The sequence below is a fragment of the Diadema antillarum genome, unplaced genomic scaffold, assembly GCF_040938485.1.
Source record: "Diadema antillarum isolate AM-2024a unplaced genomic scaffold, OU_Dant_1.0 scf00000141, whole genome shotgun sequence".
In the NCBI taxonomy this organism is placed as follows: Eukaryota; Metazoa; Echinodermata; class Echinoidea; order Diadematoida; family Diadematidae; genus Diadema; species Diadema antillarum.
This window is the reverse complement of record NW_027271030.1, coordinates 1,576,269-1,592,103: the sequence shown is the minus strand read 5'-3', so window position 1 is coordinate 1,592,103 and position 15,835 is coordinate 1,576,269.

The following is a 15,835-nucleotide window of genomic DNA, read 5'->3' as shown; positions in this document are numbered from 1 at the left end:
TCAGAAAATAACTTCAATTTTGGAAAATAGCGATCCACTAAAAAGCTAAGCTTGTAGGACGTGGATCGCTAGATAATTGATGAGTAAGCAATATATCATTCAAGTGTGTTTTATTATTTGCTATACAGCATTTGTATTGAATGTAGATTACTTAAGTATGTTTGTATTGTTTCTCTGTGAAGATTGTGAAGATTGTTTCTTTGTTTCTTTGTGAAGATAATGCGGAAATTGAATGAATTCAAATAAAGACTATCGTTAAAAGAACGTGTCTGTGTGTGTGCGTGTTTGGAAAAATAGTGATCTTAATACTTCCTGTCCAAAATGTAAAATGTCTTCAGATCTCGTAGATCACAAGAGTACAGTTTGAATTCTCATTAGAAATCAGACCGGCGGTCACTTGCTTAATTATTCTACTCAGGAGTCGTTGTTCTTTGTTTAAAAAGAAAAAAAAATAAGAAAATAATTCCACCCTTTTTGACGAAAAAAAACCCCACCCAAATCAATCATGTGCTTTATATCTTTCCAAAATGTAACTTCTACGTGTGCATTTAAATCATGTTAAAAAATTTAACCGAAACAGATTTTTTTTAACTTTTTATTCTCTTTACATCAGACCTTGAAGAACGCCACACTTAAACTTCGTTATTACTCGTCGATCGATTGTTCACGAAATTCGTATGCATCTTTCAGTCAGATTCCATTGCTGCAGGTTTTTTGTTTTTTGTTTTTTTGCTTTCTTTTTAATCCATACCTCCCTCTTCTAACCTGAGGGTCAGTTGATGTCTACAATTCAAATCTTAGCCAGCACAATTATAATTATGACTACAACTTGGACAATTTTCACACGATGATATTTGAACAGAATGAAATGATGCATGATAAGGATTACAGCCCGCGAAAAAAAAAAACACACTTAAGTTTTTCCATGATGTATTGTTTCTTTCCGGGACAAATTTTTGTTTGATATCATACGAAAGCAAGACAGAATTCAAGAAAAATTATAATTTCTTCGTGAATGCCTACCACCGGTTATTGTTGTTCTGTTATATATTAAAAATATTTATTTATTTCGTTCAGTCTTCATCCTAAATGGGGTATCATGACATTTTTTTTTCGCGTGAATATATATATATATGTATATATATATATACATGCAAACAGAGTCATACTGAACAGTGCTGAATGTCATTCAGTATTCTCACGTCACTTGCTCATTAAATGATAAAATGTAATTAAGCTATCTTCAGGTTTCATTTCCAATGCAAAATTGTGAAAAGACCAGGCGTGTACCGTGTCTTCTTCTTGTTCTCTTCCTTTTAAACTTCCCTTCTCTTCTTTTTTCTGTTTATTCTTTTCTTCATCTTCTTCCTTCTTCCCACCTCTCCCTCTTTGTTGTTCTTGTTATTGTTTTGCTTGATATGCAATGCCTGTTCTCCGATTGACGAAGACGAAGAGGGCGCTATTACACGATTATGAGAATAACGAGGAATGTTTGGCTGCAGCATGACGAAAACCGCCAGAAAACCTAAGGTTTTTATTTCTGTTCAATTCAGTTGTGCATTTCTGAAAACGGTATAATTTGTAACGATGCCATAATATACATCTGAATGATAATGTATGAAGGGAAAATCGTCAGATAACCTTATAGTGCAATCCCTATATATTATCTATTTCATATCAGCTGGTAAAAAATGTAAAACCCCAAATTTCGCGTGCATGAAATTTTCGCGGAGTCAAGATTTGCGAAATTAAAACGCACGCAAAAAAATTCTTATTTGCACTATATATGCATTGAATGCCAGTGGCAATTTGTGAAAATTGCATGCCTCGGAAAAAAAGGCCGTCGGTTTCAATTTGCGCACGTTTCATATATCTCAAGCTTTACATCAAGCATCATAGTAAATTTACATGAAATCGATTTTGTAACGCTGTTAAATAATAGGCAAATACTAACCTTTATTGTTTTTTGGAAAGGAATAAGTTATCAAACACACAGTGAACTTGAAAACATGCACTGAAAGAAAGATGAAAAAGGTTTCACTCACAAGACTAATTCATCGATTCACTGATTCAGGGATCTTTACTGAACTTAGGTATAGTTAAAATAATATATATATATATATATATATATATATATATATATATATATATATATATAATAATAGCAATGCAAATTTGCAAATTTGACTTCTATAAAACGCGTGTTCATACTTCTTGTGATTGAACTGCGCGATTTTTTTAAGGCAATAGTGTATTATTGCGTCGTACTTCTCCGACTCCATCTTTTAACAATTACTACATCAAAAGATCGCATACTGTATATAAAGAGAGAGAGAGAGAGAGAGAGAGAGAGAGAGAATGATCAGGTATTGTTCAGATAAGTTATCTTTCAGCTCATGTAGTATTAGGGCCTATCAATGTTTCTTGATAGGAAAGCAGAATACAAAAATGCTCGTTTCATGTAAACTTGGAATCGACTGCTTTATCGCTACCTTATTATACATCTTATAGGGCGCAAGTTTGCACCACACTCACAGAGTTCAAACTTGCACCCACAATCTCGGGTGCAAAGGTGCATCCAAGGGATGTAATTCTGCACCCAGTCATTTAACTTATGGGTGCACCTCTGCATCTTTAGATTTCAATATTGCATCCTTTTGGAAATATCTGCACTCTTGCGGGTGCAATTTTCCACCTGCCAATTCAATTCAGCTCAAAGAGGAGTGCAAAATCGGCACCAAAAGGGGTACATTATTCTACAGCCTGTCTGGTAAGGCATCCTACTAATGGGGTGCAATGATGCACCCACAATGGTGCAATGTTACACCCGCACGGGTGCAAATCTGTTCCATTATTACACTACACAATAAATACACACCAACTTCCATTCCACATAGAATCTGTCCAAAATTTGATTTGAGAAGCAAAATGAATACGAACGAAAAAACAGCCTGCGGAATCCTGTGAAATAGTGAACGGCAATCACGTTTTCAGTTCAAACCAATTACTATTGTAATATCCCTACATTTCTGTTCCCACATTAATTTGTTAAGAAAAGCTGATGCATCTGGCCTGCGAGTTGGCTTTCATCCTGGTAGCACAATATTCCAGCAATCCCATGGTAAATCAACATTAAAAAATGAGAGTTACAATGTATCAAGATTCTTAACAGTACTCAAAACAATTATGTCATGGCACTCTTCTTAAAAGGTAATGACAGACTAGAAAACTAAATCTCGCATCGCCCAAGTTTAAGGAAGCAAGAACACAGACGAAGGTCAATACATGCATCAGGATGATAAAAGCTGCAATGTTGTATTCTTTCTCACTTCAGAGCTCCTACAGCACAGTTGTGAAATCTGTTACCAGTATCTTTATGGCTCATGTTGAGCCTAATCTTGCAAGAATAGATACAGTTTACACATCTGTAATCATCAACAGAAATGATATGTGCATTCAATAACACACACATCATTATCATAAAGTCACCGACATGGAATATGTGGGATATTTGAGAGTAATAAAAAAGGGCACTAAAGAAGCCCTTGAAAATTATTGTTATATAATCTTAATATACATATGAAGCATTATTTCATAAAAAATCACACTGTTCATAACGGAAAATAAAATAAAAACAATTACTGTACCAAAGTTTGAACATTATTTCATAACATTTAGCTGCAGCCTGAAACAACTTATAATTCACAAGCGGCTGGCGCACTCGGAGATGTGTAATCAAATGCTTCGACATTTACCTGCAACTTTTGATTTGCAATGTTTGGTTTACTACGATGTACATGTATGTAATCTAATGTCAAACAGTGATGAATTTCGCACCAGAAAGCTGTGTAAATATGCAACGCAATGAATATACCCTGTTATACACAAGGATACAAATACTGAAATAACAAAAAGAACATCGATACACTTAAACTATGCAATGTGCCAGTATCAGAATGAATACGTCTGGTGACAATGTAACTGTTTCTGGCTTTAATATTCCTGTCGTAACAAGATGTGAAAGAGTCTTTTTGTCATGTCTAAACATAAGCACTTGGATGGCTGTCCAAACTCAGAGAAATATCACAACAAAAAACAATGGAATTGTGTCATGTCATACACATGTGACATACACATGACACACTAAACTACAGCGTGAAACTTATCATTTTTGGCAGGTTTAGAAATACAGTAGGCATTTTCAGGAACATTATTGAATATTCTAAAGTCTACCAAGGTGATATAAAAAAAAATCACAATGTAAGTTACTTATATACATCATGTGCATGAACAGTGTGTGTTTCGAAAGAAACGTTTCATTTATAACTGACAATTTGACATATCGTAGAAAACGCCAGGGTGGCAAATTCTGAAAACGATATATTTGTATTATCTGCTAATAGCAGCACGAGATTTCCACAATCAAATAACTATCTATTTTGTTTGTATAAAGTCCACTCTCATCATAACAAAGTCCTGGTGATCAGCAGCTTTCTGTGGTTATAAAAAAAAAATGTGTGTGTGTTGTTTTTTTTTTACCAAATAAGAAATAATAAGTATCCATATAAATCAAAAGACGTAGCTGGTAATTTGGAGACCTTAATCTTTGCTTTGTTGTTACCAACATTTTGTTACATTGTATAACTGTGTTCATTGTGACAGTAGTGCACTGTACTGTGTTCTATCTGGGTTGAGAAAACAATAAAATGGGATGAAAATTAAAACTCTTAGGGAGAGACTTTGTTCCGCCGTCTGGCTAAGAATACATTGTACCAAGAATTTGTATCCGCCGTAATTTAAAGGACAAGTTCACCTTCATAGACATGTGGGTTGAGTGAATGCAGCAATATTAGTAGAACACATCAGTGAGAGTTTTAGCAAAATCGGACAATCCGTTAAAAAGTTATGAATTTTTAAAGTTTCTGCTCAGTCACGGCTGGATGAAAAGACTGCTATAGCTTGTGATGTCACATGAGTACAACGATATAAATAAAGAATAAAGAAAATTCAACATATTTCCATTTTTCTCGCATAGCAAAAGAACACTCGACTTCTCTCTTTCAGGAGGCAGGGGGAATAATAGTACCCTTAACATACGTCAGTAGCAAGTCGAGGAAATGTGCACTTTATTCAAAAAGTAAAGTTTTGTGAAATTCTCTTTTTATTTTCCTTATATAATTGTACGCATGTGACATCATACACTGTAGTAGTCTTCTCTTCCAGGAGTGACTGCGCAGATACTTAAAATATTTGTAACTTTTGAACGGATTGTCCAATTTTCCTCAAACTTTCACTGATGCGTTCTACTAATATTGCTGCATTCTCTCAATCCTTATGTATATGAAGGTGGACATGTCCTTTAAGACACTCAGTTATGTTCAGACGACTGGCGAGCGGAGGCTCGAAAATTATCACTAGAGAGTTTGCTGAAATAACACACGATTGGGATGAAACGGAGAGGGTCAGTTATCCAGAGAGAGAGAGAGAGAGAGAGAGAGAGAGAGAGAGAGAGATTGTGGAGGAGAATGAAAGAGAGCACAGTTGAGCTGCTACATTTATAATCGATTATAAATTTTCTTACGACAAAGGCTCCAATAGACTTATATGATAGAAATCAAATCATGATAAACCAAAACTCTTCATAAAACAGAGCATTGGTAGGATGACATGATTGAAACCTCTAGGCATTAAAGTTTGTCATAATGAGTGACTTCTTTTCTTTATGGTGAAATTCTGGAGCAGAAAAAAACAAATACACAGACCTCACCTTTCTTTTCTGTGTTCACGGAATTTTTAGCCGGCGATATTGCTGAAGTGTATTTTGCGTGTCTGCTATAAAGGTTAGGCCGTCCCGTGGATCTCCTTTAAGTTTGTGCTTTGACCAAGTGATACCCATTATATCAATTGTATCTTTCCCATTCTCCCAGAATTCAGAAGATCTTTGTTGTGCGTGAAAACCACTTACCCTCCCCAGCATAACTCTATCCGAGAAAGGCACATTATGTAACCCTGCATCACAAAACCAACAAAAAGTCGCGGGATATGGGTTTTTTTTTTTTTTTTTTGGAAAGTAAGCACACACTCTGGAAAAGTGTGAACTGAGAAAAGAGGCTCTGAAGTACAGGGTCAGTTTAAGAGCTCAATCTTTGCCAAACCGCCCTAGCTGTGCAATGAATGAGTCAAAAACACAGGATGTAAACTATCGGAGCAGCAACAATGACAAGATTATCAAATTAAGCTGAAATTGACCATGGTTTATCAACACATTCTGTCCATGATCAATCCCAACTTTCAAAGCAGTAGCATTGTCCTTTTAAAAGTTATTAGAGTTAAAAATGAAGAGCGTGCAAAGGATTTTTCAAGAAAATGAAAAGGGGCCTCTAAGTCATACATGATCTCACTACTCTACAAAAATGGTTGTAGAAAAACTGCTTAAAACACACTTTCCCATTCATTTTATGATCCAAAACGATAATTGTCCTTATCAAATAGCAAAATAACATACCTGACACACACAAAGAAATGACGAATTGGCTGCCTGTCTGAGCGAAAGCCGATGTTATTAGACCGGTAGAACCCATCAGACTGCCGATGATTATTAGTTGTCTCAAAGTTAACCCGCCAAGTAGCGTCTTACTGACATATCCTGTTTTGAAAGAGTGACAACGTTTAAAACTGATGATATTCGTTATTCCAAAGGTTCGTTATTCCGAAAACACATTCCGTACGCCTACATGTTCCCTGGTCCGGAAAAGAAAGAAAGAAAGAAAGAAAGAAACTAACAAACAAACCTTCGAATTTTCGAACATTTTGCGTATATTCCGAAGATGTGTTACTCAGAAGGTTCGTTAGTTCAAAAATTACGAAAGGTTTCTTCGTCAGAAAATGAAGTAATTTGTGGGGATCCCGAGACGGATATGCGGGAGTGATTCGAGGGGAGTGCGTATAAGCATTCTGATTATCTCTTTGTCAAATTACATTTGCCTTCTCTTGGTATTGAGGCTGAGATTAAAAGTAAGGCCACACGTAAGGGTGCAGAAAAGATGGGGAGTGGCGGATGAGATGGGCATCAAAGCGATTATTGAGTAGAATTGAGTAAAGTTATGTTCAGTGATGCAATCAAGAGAATGAATTTTGACGTACAACTGTATGTTACCAGGCACAGATATTGACTATCACAGTCCTATGTTTTCATTTTCCACCAAAAGGTAACCATGTATGCCAAAGTTCATCCGAATGATTTTCGCTAACCTGCATGTGGTTACTTTGTTTTCCAGTGAGTTACATTGTCTCGGGATATAGGGGTTGGTCTAGGGGAAAAAAAAAGTTCTGTACCTACATTGACCTAACTTTAATTACTTAAGTTCCCTCATTGCACAAATCATCACGAAAAGGGCATTCTATGATTCTTTATAGAGCCATGTAAAATAACAGTTTTTACCACGTCTAGAGCGTGCCAGTTCGTATGGTCATAATATGAATCGTCTTACCGAGAGCGTAGGCCAGACCTTGGCTACTAGACATAGCCAAGCCCGCTGTGGCTGGTGACAAATGAATCTGTACTGTCAAATCTTTGTAGAATATCTCGTACGACTTTAGAATCCCCAACTCGAGAAAATTGATTGAAGCAATCCCAGCTAGGATCAGCCATCGGTACCGTGATTGACCAGGGGATCCCATCATCGAGCGATCGTGTATTAGCAGAGGACGTTTTAATTGGAGGGAATTCAGCGCGCCTCCGAGACAGCCGCAGCAAATGCATCCATTTCAATCAGCTCGTTACGCAACATTTGATTTGAATGAGCGATTTTTGATCAGCGACGCATCCCTTGTAGCTCCAGCATTTATGTTGAAACGGGAAAGGCAGGCGAGATGTACTTACAGTACTGTTCGATGCAGGTGCAGTTTTTAATGTGAGAGAGCGCGCTCACTGAAGGGTAGCTACTCAAGCAACTTTGCTCCGTGCTGTGTCTTAGTCCATGGGCCAGGCCAGATATTGGTAGCACCTGAGGTGGCAAAACCTTCTTGGTGTCATTTTGTTTGTCGGGAATAGATATGCTTATCAAGCTATGATAACATTTCCAAATGAGTAGCTTAGTCATAATAAATGAATTTTTAACCAACATGGTCTCGTTGTTATATCCCTATACTTCTGAATCGAAACTAACTACTATACAAAGAAGAGCACCGTCTTCTGTATATCTACAGGTGTTTTGTTGTTGTTGTTGTTGTTATTTTAATTTTTTGGCGTGTATCATTCATTTATGAATATTTACGCCTAATACCTGTTAAATTTTATATGAATATCTTTATGAATATTATCATTCAATACAAATTCAAACATTTTCCGCTGCATTATTGCTGCAATTGTGGAGATTTTATAAACAGACTGTCACCCACCCATCATTGGCCGTTTTTGTGTATTTTCTGGCCAGCCCGGTTCGTCGTGAACAGGCTTCTCAGCTTGGGCATGCCCGCGTGCAAGCCTAGGCCCCTCCAATACCGACCAAGACTGGGATGGTGTCTGTTAATGTGAACGTTTCCTTTTCCGATTGAACACTGAAACCAAAAAACAAAATATAGAAATTTTGAAACCATTATAACATAAAATCAAAGCAGACATTCTGGGCTTCTGGTGCGGTGCGCTTACCTCAACGCGGTGCGCTTAGTCTTTATTCAAGGCAGCGAAGGGAATATCCAAAGGTTATGATGTCCACAGCGCTTTAGTGTTTATACAAGACGGCGAAGGGAATATCCAAGCTTATGATACATTGTATATCCCTTTATCTGAAAACAACAACAACAACAACAAAAGCAATTCCTCGTGAATTTTACGGTATTTTTCAATCATTTATCATTTTCCGGTGAAAACGTTACGGTGAAAACACTAATACCACGCCAATGTCGCTTTATTTCCATCCAACAATGAGAGATAATGCAAAAACACTGTACCGGTACAATACAATACATTTTGATAAATAATATTGTAAATGAACAGGGTGATTTTTGTTTAAAACTGATCTATTCGTTGAGAGGGTAATATAAAAACAGTATAGATAATCCCTTTTATTAGAAACTTTAGATATGATAACGGTACATTGGTCTAGATAAAGACTAAGCGCACCGCGTGACAGCTATGGACATCATAACCCTTTGTATATTCCCTTCGCTGCCTTGAATAAAGACCAAGAGCACCGCGTTTACAACAGAACACCTGTGGACATGCAGAAGACAGTGCTCTTCTTTGTATAGTGGTTAGTTTCGATTCAGAAGTATAAGGATATAAAAACGAGACCAAATTGGTTAAAAATTCATTTATTATGACCAAGCTACTCATTTGGAAATGCTATCGTAGCTTGATAAGCATATCTATGCCCGACAAACAAAATGACACCAAAAAGGTTTTGCCACCTCAGGTGGTACCATTAACCCATTTTTCGGGTCTTGGCCCATGGACTATCTGTGTCAACCACACAAAGCAAATGGAGCTCAACTATTCGATGTTTTATTCTTTACACACACGTACACACACACACACACACACACACACAAACAAACAAATATATGTATATATATATATATATATATATATATATATAATATATATATATATATATATATACATATATATATATATGTGTGTATATATATATATATATATTGTGACGAACTCGCCTTCTCGTCGTGAGTGTGAGAGTATTATTTGACAGCATGTCTGTACAAATGCCTCCGCGAGCCGTGTCAGGATGGCCAAGTAGGCGGGGTTCGTTTTGTTGCAGTTTACAACGATCCCTTTAAATTATTAAAACTACTAGTCTGTATGCTACCATGCGTGACCTACCATGTATTATGTCGTGTCAGAAGCAGCTCACCAACACAAGCGGCACACATACCAAGTTCAGCATCACTTAAAGTATGTCACTCCCAAACGTCACTTGTAGAGGATGTTAAATTGGTACACTTATTTTGTTACCAACTTTTGCTACCAACTCTTGTTACCAAGTTCTGCTACCAACTCAGTCACGCTAACGTGGAACACCTTTCACAACCATATGGTGGCACAGGTATCGTTGATGGCACGGGGTAAAGTGCTTTATATCGCACCGTTACCAACTTCCCCAGGCGACGACTGGAACTTGGTTTGGGCACAGGGCATACCGACAAGTCACATTACCACTATTCCCGAAATCCAACGGCGACGACTAGAGCTTGGATTGGGCACGGATTATGCGACAAGTCACATTACCACTATTCCCGAAATCCAACGGCGACGACTGGAACTTGGATTGGGCACGGACTATGCGACAAGTCACATTACCATTATACCTGAAATCCAATGACTTGCTAGTTGGTCTTCTCAGGAACGGCGCTCTAACTCAGGAACATGTACCACCTCTCACCAAGCTGTTGAAATGTGGTAGAACCCTCAAGAAGACACAGTTAGGCTACGTTCACATAGAAGTATTCGGTATTCGGTATTCGGTATTCGTTATTCGCTATTCGCTACTCACCGTCCCATGTAGTGAGGATTTCTTCCTACTACATCGCAGCAAATCTTATTAACAATTTCTAAACTGCATCAGAATGTCAGTCTACATGCTTATTTTTGCTAACGGGCAAATCCAGACCAAAATTGTCATTATTTCATAAACGAGAGACGGTATACGCTGCAAGAAAATCGAACAAGCTCGATTCCCACTTTGCTATACTTTTCGCAGGTATTCGGTACTTTCGAATAGTGCCCTCTTATGTGAACCGGTGTGAGGGAATCCTATCGTTCGATTCAAGCTATTCGAGTGCCCTCGAAAAACGAGCCCGAATACCCGTGCGTGCGCTGCGTGAATTTGAATGCACATTAATGAATTTGAGTGACAAAGGTATGAAATTGACCGGGAAAACCTATAAAAGGGACTCTGTTGGGAACGAAGTATCAGTGCCGATAAACATTTCTTTGTTGGCGTTATCGTGGATATCATCAATTGCGTTTATCTTTATTTTCTGTCAAAACAGATATATATATTTTCTTGACTTCTCACCGGCCTTGAACACAACCAAACAATGCATTTACGCATATCACTTGTGTCGTCTGCGTGCCGGAGGCTGAAACTCGTTTTACCGTCCACCTAATGTTGACATCGATTTTACCATTTTGGAAGGTGTTGAATCCGTATCTGGATGATGCAACTCTTGCATCCATAATCATTCAGGTTAGGATGAAACGTGTGACTTACCCGTTAAATATATTAATACATTTTTGTGAAAATGATATCTGAACCTTTATTGTTAAAAAACAAAACTATAGGGCGCAACAAAATATGATAGATTATCGTTCATAATGTTTTAGATACGCTGGAAAATTATTGACTCTATCATCTACCGAAGAATTATGTATCTACCAGATTGGAAAATTGCACAAGTTCAGTCCATTCCAATAGTTAGGTGATAAAATTGTGTGAAAAACTAAAGACCGATAGGCATTTCTTTATAAAGCGTATGCTCTCACAAAATTAACCATTGAAAAAGCTTTAAGTTCTAGCTTTGTATGACATATTAATTAAACATAAAAACTTAATCTCCCAATTGATGTGCGTTTAGGCAGAATCCCTCTCGTGAGATCGCATTAATTTTTATGGTTAATGAGTTGTCTTACCATGGCATGTAGATCTCAGACATTCTGAACGCCATTGCATGATTATATTGACTTACGCCGTGCATTCGACTACGTTGATAACTCAATTCTAGTATTATTGAATGGTTTTATTGTCTTATTCTAAGAAACGACAAACAATTATAGGTTGAATACATGAAGGAAAATCCTAAACAAAGGAGGCGATCAGAAGAGTTCCATGCACACACGGTTCTATTTTAGCGCCGACTTTGCTCTCATTATGACCTTCACGTCACGTCAATTCACATTGATTCACATGTTCGCTGACACAACTATTTTTGTTTGTTTGTTTCATTTCCATCTGAGAAGATGGCTGGATAGCCCTTATTCAGCTGCAATAGGTGATCTCTCATGCAATGGGGTCCAGTTGGATGTAAGGCGGGACCACCTTACCGGGTTAAACACCCTGCTCTTTGCGATGAATAAATGTAGCGGGATCTTTACGTGAATGAGTTCTGACTCTCTCACACACGGGACCTCCATTTTATGTGTTATCCGAGGGACAGAGTGTTTTGCCTCTTACAAGAGGGGGCGGTATGATTACACACAATATTGCTTATTGGGACCCGGGAATCGAATCGGGGTCATTAGGATCGTGAGGCAGACGCGCTACCTACCGAGCTATCTCTCTGTGTCAGTATGTACAGTAGCAAATTAAAGGAGGAAGTAGAGAGAAAACGTTAATACCCAAGCACTGGATGAAACCCAAGTGTGGATAAAAGAAACAGGATAATACTAGTAATGAATTTAAAAAAAAAACAACCCGAAAGTATTGTTCCTTGGCTCAAGGCAGAAACACGTCAAATATATAGCCAAATCAAGAGAGAAATGTTAGGGCTTTGATGGCAGTACTAAATACTGTTGCAGTGATTCTCAGTTGGCTAGATTACACTGGGGTTATGCGGAATCCCTCCTGTCATATTGCTGTGATGTATGGTCTGGCATGCAGATCAGATTCTAACTATGACATCCTAAACAGTCTGCATAAAAAGGGCAGCAAAAGTATATCATCAAAATGTATATCATCGAAGTGCCATAGGTATTATAGCCTTTTATCAGTCTTTTGTCTATGTATAGACTCAGGAAACTGCAGCTGCCTGCGTCTTATAAAGACATACACTCATTCAAATACTTCCTTAATGTTGTGACGTTGCCTTGATATCATTGTTCTGTTGTATTGTTCTATTGTCAAACGACCTCATCTGTCTATCTCGACTCTCTATTTCTTCACATCACTTCTCTGTAAATTATTTCCATATTGAAATGTAGGTCAAGCAGCACCTCTATCGGCCCAAATTCACGAAGGTGGTACAATCTTGTCCGTAGTTTAATCCATGGACAAAGACCGTAAATTTGTATGGGGCGCCAAGTGTCGCATGGCCTATTTCGTTTCGAAATCAGTCATTTCGTCGACGAAATGTCAATATTTCGTAACGAAATGATCATTTCGTTAATAAAAAATTACACTGATGAATAAATCAGGGGAAACTATTTTGTCAATTCGAGTCAATTAGGCAAGGTTTTAGTACGTAATATGCCGCTCTTAGAATTTGTTTACAATGTATCTTAGTAGACTTGCTAAGGGGGTAAACGCTGCATTTTTTAGTACAAATGTCCTACTTGGCACATATGTTCCCTAGGGCAATTGAAAAATTTTCAACTAAAGAGACACTCTGTATCTATGCAAATAAGCCTTAATTTGCATGATTTATGCAGAAATACATTTAGGAATTAGAAAAAAATATATATTTGTGCATCCAGCAGAAATACCTAATTTAGTAAAAGTATTCTATAGAGTAAGTGGAAACAATTCCTGCAAAAATTGATTTCATACCTATGTAAATGAACTTAAAATTTGCATAATTACGCAAGTTATTGTGCAAAAATCTGCATTTTTGAGAGAATTTCTAAACTATTAAACATTGGATCTTGTCGTACAAAGTTTGAAAATGGGATGGATGTTCCTTGGGTCAAAAGTAAATGATTCATCTGAAGAGACAAACTGTCTCTATGCAAACAACCTGTTATTTGCATGATATGCATATCAATACCTACACATCTATAGATAATCAGAGCAATCAAAAAGCCTTAATGAGACAATGTCTTAAATCGCTTTGAACTTAATATCCAAAAAGCTAATAGAATAAGACAATATTCTCACAACAACACTTTTCAGTTGCTTAAATTGTTTCCATATCATTTAATTAACTTAGGCATTTTGTGCATAAATTATGTAAATAAGTACACCAGACGTGAAATTTCGAAACATATTTTCCCTCATTGCATAAATGCTTTGTAGGGTGGGAAAAAATAGCAATCGATAGTGACAATCCTTTATTATGATTTAGCAAATCTAACAGTAGGGCCTACATATGAACAGATGCAAATTGGAACAATATTGCTTACAAAAGGACTGTTTTTCCCTTAAAAACAGTACACAACTGAGGTCATGGTTAGAAAATCATTACAAAAAAACACTACAATAGTGAGAGTATGAATTCTGATTTTCATTGTATTTTGCAGGCAATCAAGCGAATAAAAGGCTTTTTACATCAAACTGATTATAAGCTTGTGCAAATTATGTGAATGCAAGGGTATCTGCACACATTAAGAACTTACAAGCTTGAGTTAGAAACGAAGTCTGTTTCTAAAACAAAAGTTAACTCAGTATACTATGAGCTACTATGGCATGGAAACTATGCTAGGAAATGTATACACAATAACATTTTGATAAGGCAATAATATGCAAAAATTGTCGTGCAAACAATATAGGAGATGTTATACTTTAAGTCAAATCTCAGTCTCTGACTTAAAATGAGTCAATACCAACCATAAATCAAAGCAGAAATAATATGTTCATAGCCATAAAAGAGTATATTCGAAGGCTTTTCCAATTACTAGGATGTGATTTGTCAACAGATCGTCACAGGCTACTGTTTACGAGAATCGTAAATGTCATATTCTCCCTGGTTGTGATCGTTTTCCCTTGGGATAATGTAACTCAACGGCGGTCCAAAGAATGTTATGTTCCACCACATAATCAGCTAATACCTGTATAGATGATCATGACCTACATGATCTTGAAGCTTTTTCCAAAAAATAGTTATGTTAACTGGTTTAGTGTAAAGATGTCAGAGGTTAAATTAAAAGAAAAACACATGTAAAAATGTAAAAGGTAAGAATGTCAGAGGATATACATGTGTGCATCAAAATTAACTTTTATGCGACCTACACGTATACATTAAGTGTAACGACGGTGATGACTATACCATGTCACTGAATTCCATGTCCTCTCCTACTTATCAAGAGGAAACAAAAACACTTGAGAGGGGAGGGCTTAACATTTTTTTTTCGATAATCAACAACGGTATCACTGTCAGGTAGAACATGCACAAATATGTACTGAGTTTCATGATACCTTGATTCACATTCAAGATATGAAAGAAAAAGTGAAATATAGCACTTTCATCAGAGCTTTGACATTTTGGCAGGAAATTTCCCAGAGAATATTAGGTAATACATGTGTATATTAAATTTCAAGAAAAATCCTACAAGCATTGCAAAAACATGAAGGAAACAGTGAAATTTTGAGGACCCAATTGACCTTGATCTTTGACCCCTGACCTTTGACAAATGACCCCTAAATTCCCTAGAAAATCCCTGCCAGTACCAAATTCCATGAAGACACCTTGAACCATTTCCGAGATACAGAGAAAAAAAGTGAAATCTTAACATTTTACCTGAACTTTGACCTTTGACCTCTTGACCTGAAACTCTCTGGAGAATCTTATTTTGGTAGTACATTGTATGCAGTCACTAAGTTTGAAGAAAGTACCTTCAGACATTGCATAGATATGGGGAAAATAATGAAATTTTAGCATTGACCTTGAAATTTTTTACCTTTGATCTCTTGCCGATTTTACTTGAAAACTGCTTAATCACTTGCCCATCATGCGTCATCTTTGGACCAGGTTTGGTGAAATTTGCATAATCTAGTCTTGAGTTATCGCGTAAGCTGATACAATTTCTTAAGTCGATCTTGACCATTGACTTCTGGTACATTCGGGTATCAATATGCACGATATGCTAATTAGGTGGTATTTGCGTAGACAAATAGGCCTAGTGTTTTGATATTACAAACCATTTCCTTTGATACTACTTCGATAG